The 12008-nt window shown below is 42.7% G+C and overlaps 1 long non-coding RNA gene across 1 annotated transcript in view; it reads right to left on the reverse strand.

The window, feature by feature from the left end:
* Positions 1-11140, reverse strand: part of LOC128325090 (uncharacterized) — a 46892-nt gene extending 35752 nt beyond the window's left edge. Inside the window, exons 1-2 of the long non-coding RNA XR_008307250.1 lie at positions 10929-11140; positions 10372-10406 (exon numbers count right to left, since the gene is read on the reverse strand). This is a non-coding gene — a long non-coding RNA (uncharacterized LOC128325090). The remainder of the gene's footprint in view (positions 1-10371; positions 10407-10928) is intronic.
* Between the last annotated feature and the right edge of the window lie 868 nt (positions 11141-12008).

Genomic DNA, 12008 nt, shown 5'->3' on the forward strand with positions numbered 1-12008 from the left:
TTAACTTGTAAAAGCTCAGATCATTTGGGGCATAACATCTTCCAGGGCAATGGATTAATTAGGATGGTTCCCCCTCAAGACTCACATATCATACCAGAACTTTTGGGGGTGTGTGTGTGTATGTATTCATTGACATCAAAGATCATTCATTTGATGGCCTGGTTAACATTTAGAATGGGAGACTTATCGTAGGAACATAGGAAGCTGCCATTTACTGAGTCAGACCATTGGTCTATCTAGCTCAGTATTGTCTTCAGACTGGCAGCAGCGCCTACATAGTCACCTATAGATATCCAATGTATTTTTCCTTTTCCACCACTTTGGTGATGGAGCTTTTTTATATATGAAGAGAATGCTGAAGTGGAAGGGAAGGTGACTAGAGCATAAGAACTGAGTACTCATTCCAAGTTCAACTGAATATATCATAGTTTCATTTCCAATAGCACAAACTCAGCCAGTATATTTAACCCTTTTCCACTGGCTGGCATCCAGACTAAGTTACTCATGAGTAGTTCCACTGAAATTTGTCATGACTGAGTTGTCCTAGTAAATTCAATGAGACTGTTCATGAGTAACTTAATCAGGATGTTAGCCTATATTTATTTGACTGAACTATATTAATATTAATCACTATCATAAAATTCTGCTGATGAACTAAGGTTTATGGTCTAGTTATTTAAAAATTACAAAATCTGGGTTCTTTTTTTCCAGATCCAAATGCAGGAACAACAGAGTCACCTGCTTCGCTCGCCATATCTGATTAATTCCAAGGTAAGCAGACATGACAAATGTTATGCAAATCTTTCTCTTTTGCTAAGAAAAGAACTCTTAATTATAGGAGAGCTGGCTCTGGAATTTTCTTTCTCATCATGCTATGCATATTTTTGGGTGTGTGATCCATCAATTTCAGGTTCTGACAGAATCTGTGCTTCTCATTAAATATACGCTAACGTTTTTAAAAGGGGTTCATGTTTCCTGCATTAAAACAAAATTATTCAGCATGAAAAAAACTCTGCTGAATGCACTATTAACAAACTTCAGGCTACTATGAATAGAACTAGAAATAGGAATATGTTTAATAAGAATCTTAATAGTTCATTTGTCAAATTGTGTGTTAGGCTTTTCTTGTTCCATGCTGTCTGAAAAAATTATTGGTGTTTAAAAAACAGTCAGGGGAAATATATTCAGGAGATGTTTAGGTTTAATCACCTGCATAAGATGGAACTTGTTTTGGCTATTTGCTATGCTTGTAAATGATGGATTTTCTTTTGAGTCTTCCACAGCATGCATATTTTGCTTAGAGTGACTAATCCCAACCAATGTGAATGTCACTCTGATTGCACAAAAAAGATGAAGTCTGAATTAAAGCTAATTCAAATACCTCTAAAGGCACATGGTACTGTCCTCTGTGATTGTACCATGTGAGCAGGAGCCAGAGGACCACCTGCCCTCTGTTTGACCCCATGCCAGTCAGACTTCCGCCCAGCCCAACTCTGATTGATGGTCCTCAGAAATTTATTTATTTATTTATTTAACATATTTTTATGCCGCTCAAAACTTGTGTCTCTGGGCGGTTTACAACAAGCAAACAAACAAACAGAAAAAGTTAAAACATTACTAAAATAAATGACATTAGTTAAAACAAATATATGATACAGTACAAGATAAAACATTACAACAATTTAAACTTTAAAATCACATTTTAAAACAATTTTAAAACTGTTAAAATATGTAATTAAAAGCCTGGGTGAATAGATGTGTCTTTAAAACTTTTAAAAAGTTGTCAGAGATGGGAAGGCTCGTATTTCAGCAGGAAGCACATTCCAAAGCTCTGGGGCAGCAACAGAGAAGGCCCGTCCCCCAGTAGCCACCAGATGGCTGGTGGCAACTGCAGAGACGCACCTCTCATGATGATCTCAATGGACGGTGGGATTCATAACAAAACAGATGTTCTCTTAAATACCCACGGCTTTATAAATTATAGCCAGCACCTTGTATTTTGCCTGGAAATTTATCGGCAACAGTGTAGATCTTTCAATATGGAGGTAATATGGTGTCTCCAAGATGACCCAGAGACCAAACTGGCTGCCACATTCTGAACCAGCTGTAGTTTCCGGACTACATACAAGGGCAGTCCCACATAGAGTGTGTTACAGTAATCCAGTCTGGAGATTACCAGCAGATGTACCACTGTTCTGAGGTCGTTTATCTCATGAAACGGATGCAGCTGGCGTATCAATCGAAGCTGATAGAAGGCACCTCTGGCTACCGCCTCAACCTGGGACATCAGGTAGGCATTTAGGGAGTTTATGCCCTCTCCCGATGATGTTGACATGGAGAAATATATTTGGGTGTCATCAGCATACTGATAGCACCCTGCACCAAATCTGCTGATGGTGATGGTCTCTCCCAGCAGTTTCATGTAGATATGATCTCATCTGGGTTGTGTGGGTCAATCTGGAATTGTGAAGTGAGACTACAGGACCTCAGCATGAGGTTCAGACATGGGAGGTAGAGCTGTGGTTGCCAAGACTTCCCAAAAGAGGGCATGAAAATGCAGAAGGGTGGGCAGTGATAGCACAGCAGAGGAGGTGTGAAGCTCATTTCTAGGGTGAAACAGGGCAACATTGAAGGGCTTCAACCAGATTCAGGGCAGGCCAAGGAGAGGCAGAGGCAGAAATCCCTCCTATTATGCAACATGAGGAAACCTCTTCCCTGAACTTGCACAAGCCTCTCAGGAGGAGGAAGTAGAGGCAAGTCAATCCCAATAGGGGGCACAAGGGCACTGGGGTTTCACTGCATGAGTTTGCCTAAAGGAAGCCAAAAATTGGCTTCACTGTGGGCATTGGATTCTCTGGGTCATCTGTGTTATCATGGATTTGCTTAAGTCTAACCTCCTTCCTGTTCAAGTGGCATTAAGTGGTCCATTTCAGAATGTAGGTGATAGATGCCATGGTTGGATGCAGGGATGGCTCAAGATATTGTGGTGCCTGAGGCGAGGTACCAATTGCTGCCTTGCCCCCCAATCTCTTTGCAAAGCAAGGATCAGATTGGTTCCAAAGAGTTCTTCCTAAGGCAGCTGCAGGGGCATCTTACTGCCCATCTAAAAAAAAAGCTCAATGCTCACCTCAGTGCTCACCTCATAAAAAGTTAGCAAATTAGGAAGAAGGCTAGGCTAGAACTATATTTGCAACCAAGATCTACACCAGTGCAAACATGCAAGTGGAGATGCTGGTTCTTTTCAGGTGAAACATCTGAGGAATTTCAAGGGAAGCCAAAAGAATGTTGATAAGATTAGCCACATTTCTCAGATTAGCCACATTTCTCAGGGGTGCTCTGCACTTACTAGGCTATTACCAGATTGTGTCAAAAGTGTCATTTATCTAAAATGAAATTTGAAAGTTTGTTTTAGTATGCATAGACAGCAACATTGCAATACCCTACATACCACAGTGCCGAGCTGACTATGCTGACCTTTCAAATAACAAATACTGCATTATTAGCTGCTCTGTTGCTACATCTAGATACATGAGTAATCACCCTCAATATTCATGTTTCAGCCTTCAGTGTGGGGGATGAAGCAGTAATATTAGGCAACTTAGGCACACAACAAAGATAACATGATTGATAGTAGGTGAGGTTGTTTTACTCCTGGCCCTTATAAGAGTGGGCAGCACCAAGGCGCATCAGCTGGGGAGGTGGGGGACGACTCTGGGACAGTGGTGGTGGGGAATTGATGAAGATATGGCATTAGTAGGCCAGCGGGCTGTTACAGAGGAAGGGGATTCAGAAATTTAATTGCTGCTGGAAGGGGTTCCAGCAGGCCTACCAACTCTTTGACCTCAGAGCGCAATGCCAATCACCCACAGAACCTCACCTTATTACTCTGTAATTCCAGGTTGGTTCAAAATAAATCTGTGGTAGGCCATGACTTGATTATGGATGAAGGAGCTGACTTGGTATGTATTACAGAGACCTGGTCGGGAGACACTAGTAGTCTAGTTTGGACCCAGCTTATCCCACAGGGTTACTCCAAAGTGGAGCAGGTGAGAGGATGTGGGCGGGGAGGTGGGGTGGCTGTGGTCCATACCATCTCCCTTATCGGGATCCCTGTCAGGGATTTGGCCTATATTGAATGTGTGTACCTAAGTCTAGGGACCAGGGATAGACTGGGATTTTTGCTTGTGAACTGATCACCCTGCTGCCCAGTGGAGTCCCTAACTGAGCTGACAGACCTGGTTGCTGAGTTGGCATTGGAGTGGCCCAGGTTGCTGGTGATGGGGGACTTCAATGTTCATTTTGGGACCAGGTTGTCAGGAGTGGCTCAAGAGTTCATAGTGGCCATGACGACTGTGGGCCTATCCCATTTGGTCTCTGGACCCTCACATAATGCTGGTCACATGCTCTATTTGGTCTTTTGCTCTGATCAGGATGGTGTTCCGTGGGTGGGGACTCCTGTCATCTCCCCACTGTCATGGACAGATCACCATCTGGTTAAGGTAGAACTTACAGCCACAACCCACCTCTGCAGGCTGAAGGACCTATTAGATTGGTCTGCCTGGGGAGGTTATTGCATCCAATAGGATTCCAAGAAGCCTTGGAAGCGTTCAGGGTTGACTCTGCTAGTGATTCTGATGCTCTGGTGCTAACATGGAATAATGAACTCACTAGAGCGGTAGATGCAATCGCTCCTAAGTGTCCTCTCCGACCTTCTTTAAAGACAGCTCTGTGGTATTCGGATGAACTACGGGAACTGAAGCAGCGAGGTAGACGACTAGAGCGCAAGTGGAGGAAGACTCAGAGTGAGTCTGATTGGGCACAATATAGAGCACATTTGAGGACCTATGCTCTGGCAGTGGGGGTGGCAAAGAAGCGTTTCCTTTCTGCCTGCATTGCTTTGGCAATTTCACGTCCAGCTGAGCTGTCTAGAGTTGTGACGTGCCTAGTATGTACCCCCCCACACACACACCCCTGGAACCATCAATCAATCACTCACTGTGATGTTTTTAATGACTTTTTTGTGGATAAAATCTCTCATATTCAGGCTGAGCTGGATTCGACAGTTACTGCAGAGTCTATTGTGGAGGTGTCCAGCAACTCTTCTTATGGGATTTGATTGGATCATTTTCAGTTTGTGACTCCAGAGGAAGTGGACAAACTGCTTGAGACTGTGGGGCTGTTCTCACGATCAGCAAAAATCGTGCTAGGAGAGCCTAGCCTGATTTTGGCTGATCATGTAAACCACCAGGCTCGCAGGTGAGCCCAGTGGCTTACAAGCGGCTAGCCTGCTTTTTTTTAGCCCTCCCCTTAGTCCGGGTTTACGGAGCAAGGCTCCACAAACCCAGGCTTTCCGATCATGAGTAGCCACAGCACAGCTCCGCGCTGCATCTACTCACGAGGAGACCCCCGGAGGGGAGGCAAAAAGAGCCCCTGGTGGCGCAGTGGTAAAACTGCTGCCCTGTAACCAGAAGGTTACAAGTTCAATCCTGACCAGGGACTCAAGGTTGACTCAGCCTTCCATCCTTCCGAGGTCGGTAAAATGAGTACCCAGAATGTTGGGGGCAATATGCTAAATCATTGTAAACCACTTAGAGAGCTCTGGCTATAGAGCGGTATATAAATGTAAGTGCTATTGCTATTGCTAAAAACCACCTCCCGGCTCCGGGGGTCTCCCCAGTATGCCCTGCGCACTCGCACAGGGCATACTGGAGCTAAACCGGGTCTCACTGGTCGTGAGACCCTGCTCTGTGTGTCCTACAAGCTGTTCTCTTGACCCATGTCCAACCTGGCTTATCTCATCTGGTAATTATATTATCAGAGAGGGTCTGGAAATATTATAAATGCTTATCTGAGGGAGGGCAGGATACCCAAACTTAAAGAGGCTATTGTTAGTAGGGATGTTCAAATCGATTCTGGTATAAAATGATTTGTACTTGAATACAACTCGAATCTGGCTGATTCTAGAGATTTGTAGACAGAACAAATCACCCCTGTGCTCAAATGAGAGTGGATTCTCTCATTTCCTACCAGAAAATCTACTCTCAGAAGAACACCTCAGACACTGAAAACAAGAAAACCCAGTGCCCCATAGGCTTGTCATTTGTGGGGTGGTTGACATCCTATGTGTACTACACCACAACCCACTCTGGGCCACCCTAGTGCCCCCCAAGTGGAGTTATGGGTCTGCTGAAATTCCCTATTATTCCCTATGGGGAGAAAGCTTAAAGACGCACAAACTTCAGAAAAAAATTAAAAATCACCCTTTTCACCAATTCATTTGAAATCTGGGTGGTACCAGGCACCCATTGGACACTACTACCTGACCCACTCTTCTGCCTCCCAAACCCCTTTTCTGCCCCGAATCACCCCTTTGCCCAATTTCTTTGAAATCTGGGTGGTAGCTTCCTTGCACCCATTGGGCACTACCATTCACCACTACTCATCCTGGGCCGCCCAGGTGCCCCTCCCCGGGGAATCATAACTAAGGCTGATTAAATCCCTATTATTCCCTATGGGGAAAAGCTTAAAGACACATGAATCTTTTAAAAACTACCCCTTTGCCCATTTTCTCTGAAATATGGGTGGTAGCCTCCTTGCACCCATGGGCACTACCAGTCACCACAACCCACTCTGGGCCACCCTGGTGCCCCCCACATGGAGCTATAAGGATGAAATGTGGATGGTAGTTTCCACCCATTGGGCACTACCACCCACACCACTCTTTTGCCTCTGGAACCTCTTTTTTGTCCCAGATCAATTTGAATTTGGAAATTTCAGGTACAGATTGAGTCAGGGGTGATGGGGGTGGGCAGATTCGGACCCAAAACAATACGGGGGGAGGGTGTGTGATTCTATTTGGGTACAAATCAAATTTTTAAAAACCGATCCATGTACATCCCTAATTATTAGACCACTTTTGAAGAAACCCATATTGGATCCCTCACAGTTAGCTAATTACAGACCTGTTTCCAATCTTCCATGGTTGGGCAAGGTGATTGAGTGGGTGGTGGCTTCTCAGCTCCAGGCAGTTTTGGATGATGCAGATGATCTAGACCCATTTCAAACAAACTGGTTTCCGTGTGGGCTATGGGGTTGAGACTGCCATGGTGAGCCTGATGGATGATCTCCAACTGCCTATCAACAGAGGGAGTGTGCTGATCCTTTTGGATCTCTCTGTGGCTTTTGTTACCATCGACCATGGTATCCTTCTGGACTGCCTAAGGGAGATGGGAATGGGTCACACTGTTACACAGTGGTTCCATCCCTCCCTCTCTGGTAGATTCCAGATGGTTTCGCTTGGAGACAGCTGTTCTGCAAAGTGAGAACTAAAGTGTGGAGTTCCACAAGGCTCCATAATGTCTCCCATGCTTTTTAACATCTACATGAAACTGCTGGGAGAGATTATCAGGATGTTTGGTGCTGGGTGTTAACATTATGCTGATGACACCCAGATCTATTTCTCCATGTCAACCTCATCAGGAAATGGTATATCTTTTCTAAATGCCTGCTTGGAGGCAGTAATGGGCTGGATGAGGGATAACAAACTGAAGTTGAATTCTAATAAGATGGAGGTAGTGACTGTGGGGGTTGGAACCCGAGAGATGGTTTAGATCTGCCTGTTCTGGATGGGGTTACACTCCCCCTGAAAGATCAGGTACGTACCTTAGGAGTGCTCCTGGACCCAAAGCTCTCCCTGGTTTCTCAGGTTGAGGCAGTGGTCAGGAGCGCTTTTTATCCGCTTCGGCTGATATGACAGCTACATCCATTTCTGGAGATAAATGACTTTAAAACAGTGGTGCATATGCTGATAACCTCCAGGCTTGAGTACTGGAATGCACTCTATGTGGGGCTGCCTTTGTACATGGTCCAGAAACTACAATTGGTACAGAATGCTGCAGCCAGTTTGGTCTCTGGGACAACTTGAAGGGACCACATAACACCAGTTTTAAGGGAACTGCACTGGCTGCCAATATGTTTCTAGGTGAAATACAAAGAGCTGGTTATTGCCTATAAAGCCCTTAACAGCTTGTTTCCAGGGTATTTAAGAGAGTGCCTCCTTTGCCATGAGCCCTGCCACCTGTTACGATCTTCTGGAGAGATCCAGTTACGGTTGCCACCAGCTTTGGTGGCAACTCAGGATGGGGCTTTCCTTGTGGCTGCCCCAGAGTTTTGGAATATGCTACCTGCTGAAATAAGAACATCTCCTTCTCTGTTTGTTTTCAGGAAGATCCTTGAGACTGACCTGTTCTCACAGGCTTTTAGTTAGAATTAATTTTAATAATTTGTTTTAATAATTGTTTTATGTTACTATTTTTATTTCTGTTTCATGCTACTGTTTTAATTGTTTTGTGTATTTTAACCTGTACTGATTTTTAAATCTTATTTTAAATTTTGTACACCATCTAGAGATGCACATATCAAGGGGTATAAAAATATGATGAATGAATGAATGAATGAATAAAATGAAAACTGCCTGACTCAAGGACTTGTTTTTATTGTACTGTCTGTTGACTGAGTGCAATGCCAAAAAGACACAAGTGTACATTGTATGAATTGGTGACATAATGAGATATTTCCATGACGTGGTAGAGGATTTCCCCCTAGGTGCATCAGCCCATTTGTCACAGAGCTGGCATGTGTTTTCAACCACTCACTTTTCTTTGTTTTAAAGCCTCTTTAAACTAGATCACTAGGCTAAAAGAAAGCATTTGGTGACCCATGGCTGCCAGTATAATGTTGCCATTGCAGTCTTCAGAATGGTACCATATTCTGCTCCTGCTTTTGCCTATGAACCATTTTGGCTGAGATGCTGGGCACACAAAAGCTATTACCCATTAAGGGATTTCTGCATCTAGGCATTGTGCTTCATGATTTCTTAACCACTTCCTTTGCTAGTCAGTGAACTACAGCCCTCAATAGGATTCAGCAAATGCCAGAGAACTGGGGCCCAGATGGAAGTTGTGCTGTCATGCTAATGCTGCATGCCTAGAGGCTGTGACATGAGTTAAGAACCCTTTAAACATTGTGGCAGGCAGGCAGAACCCTGAAAAGGTAAATGCTCCTTCTGCGGCCACTACTGCATTTAAATTCACTCTAAGATGGTTTAAAGAGTGGGGTTAGAAACATGGCATTTCCCACCATGCCACTGATATAAAGTGTGAGTTCTGTCATTAAAGGTTTGCCCTTCCAATATAATGAATATTACATTTACCACCACAAAAATGTAGTGATTGTCCTTTAAAAAGCATTAGTAAAGTATTAGCCACACATTCATAAAATATAAAGTAAAGTTTATCAATTCATAAAGTTTGAAGTTGCCCCCCAAAACAAGATAAAAAGTGAAATGTTTTTAACCCCAGATAGAAATTGGGCTACACTCTGTGCAATGAAAAACCCAAATCATGTGTAAAGTGCTCCCTGATAGCTTGCAGGGACTTCAGGGTAAATCTGGCCAATATTTGAAAGCGCACCCTCCATTCTGGAGGAGATGCAAACTAAAAGCCCTGTGTGGAAAAGTTCCAAGTGGTAGGGGAAATCATTAAGTCCTGTTTATGAGTTTCTTGGGTATCTGATTGGCCATTATTGAAACAATTTTTTAAAAAAATTTTTTAACATTTATATCCCGCTCTTCCTCCAAGGAGCCCAGAGCAGTGTACTACATACTTGAGTTTCTCCTCACAACAACCCTGTGAATTAGGTTAGGCTGAGAGAGAAGTGGCTGGCCCAGAGTCACACAGCTAGTATCATGGCTGAATGGGGATTTGAACTCGAGTCTCCCTGGTCCTAGTCCAATCCAATAACAGAATTTTTAAGCTCCTGTGTTTGATACAGCTTAGATCAACAACACCAAGATTTTGCAATGTTTTGGTAGGAAACATTCATACACCCTTAATAAAACATTCATTCACACTGCAAACTTTTATTCATGTACGATGTTAGCTAGGAATAACTGTGCCTATGAAACATACCCATTATAAAAAAAACCCCAAAGAAACTGACTGCTGAGTCAATAATGCTACAGCAAATAAGAGCTATTAACTCAACAGCGTTATTATAGTGCCAAAAAATGGATAGCTTAACTACAATGCAAAAATATGAAACAGATGCTGCTGAGTAAAAAGCTGTAAAATTTAATTACTCAAGGCAGACACTGAGGAGAAAGTTAGTGTGTTTATGAGTTGTAGATTAATTTAATCGTTCAGTGTTTGAAACCGTATTACTTTGGGTTTCATCAGTAATACCTTCCTACATTTCAGCAGCAGGGTTAGTAATAATGTCCCCCTCCCCCTATAATTCAGTTATGCATACAAATAAGTTTTTGTTTTGAGCAGCCATAAAAAATTGTCTTAAAATTCCCTACTTTGTACAGACCTGATGTTCCATTTCCACTCTGGCCATTTAATATTCTGCAGGAAATTGAAGAGAAACAGATTTCAAGCTGTTATCCGTTAACTCAGTGTTGAGGTAAGGCATTATTAGGAAGGATGACTATTAATTGCAGCAGAAAACCGTAGTAATTTAAATAATGTACACACCAAAATGCAGTTCCTGTAAATGGGTGAATGGGGAGAATTCTAATGATATATGTAAGTGCTCTGTGCAGCACTTAATAGTTGGAGGCCATTTTAACTACCTAGCCCAATTTCTCTGAGGTTTACAGCTTAGCTGTTTATCTGAGCCCCAGTTCATAATTTGCTCCTTAACAAGGCATCACAAGCCTTCCACACAGTGATTATATGCAGCTATGGAGAACAATGGATCATTCTCCCAGGCCCACTGTGCAAGATACTTCCCACTGTGGGAAGGGACAGAGCCACCTTAATTACAGTACAGCACCTTTCTGTTTTGTTTTTTGCTAGAGAAAACAACAAAAATTCTCTACTCTGGCTCACTGTTCTGAAAAGGGGAAAGGTGAGATATAGCATTACCCTGAAGTTGAGCGAGTGTTTTATAGATGCTTCCCTCAGAGATATAAAGAAATTTAATGTAGATTTAACTAAGAGTTTTTCTATTTTCTCCTTCTAATTTTCCTCCCTTTTCCTTTCTGACTCCACCCCCACACAAACACACTCTATGGGATCCCCACTGGGACAAACTTCTCAATAACAAAACACAGAATATTACTAGATAGCATGTAACACATCCCTCCGCTTTATAACAACCAGAATTGAATTAATTTAAAATTCAGTGACAAAGTCTTGATGTCTTGTAGGTGGTCTCCTGTCACGCACACTTCTCATAATTCTTGGAGTCTCTGGCACTGGATCTGTTAGTGATTTTTTCCCCCTGGTACACAGGATTGTTCATCACTTTCATCAACCTCCTCTGTGAGGTCAAAACTGGAGACAAAATCAAATTCCTCTCCAGCTCCTCTCTTGAGATCAGATTCTTGAGATCAAAGTCTCACACTGTTCAATTTCTTTCTAGCATCCAATATGACAAAATCTCCTTGAATTATGATTATTTGTTAAGGTCCAGAATATTGGGAACATCCGTTTCTCACTCCATACTCAAACAAAGTCCCCCACCTGAAATGTTCATTATTTTGAACCCTGTTTCTCATCCTCATACAATTTGTAATTTTGTTGCTTCTCCCTTACCCGATCACAAATCTCTGCATTCATGGGGTGAGATGGCATAGAAAGCATTATCAGTTGTTGTTGTTGTTGGTTAAGTTTGGTAGTAGCTTTATATCCACTCAGCTGTTCAAAAGGTGATTTTCCAGTATTAGAATGAGGAGTAGTTTGATAAGCAGAGTTTCACTGATTGCCGCTTTCCAGGATTGTTGTTGCATAGTAGCTAGCTGTAAACGTTTTTTCACTAATCTTTTCATTCTTTCCACTAAGCCATTTCTTCAAGGATGGTACAAAGGAAATAGTCTTATGTTTTATTCCATGGTTATGCAAGTATTGCTCCATTTCAAATGAGGTAAGCTGTAAGTGATGCCATCCGTAGTCCCAAAAATTGCATGCATCATTCTTTGAAATACCAAAGCTGCAGAGGCTAAT

Source organism: Hemicordylus capensis, chromosome 4 (genome assembly GCF_027244095.1).
Source record: "Hemicordylus capensis ecotype Gifberg chromosome 4, rHemCap1.1.pri, whole genome shotgun sequence".
Lineage (NCBI taxonomy): Eukaryota > Metazoa > Chordata > Lepidosauria > Squamata > Cordylidae > Hemicordylus > Hemicordylus capensis.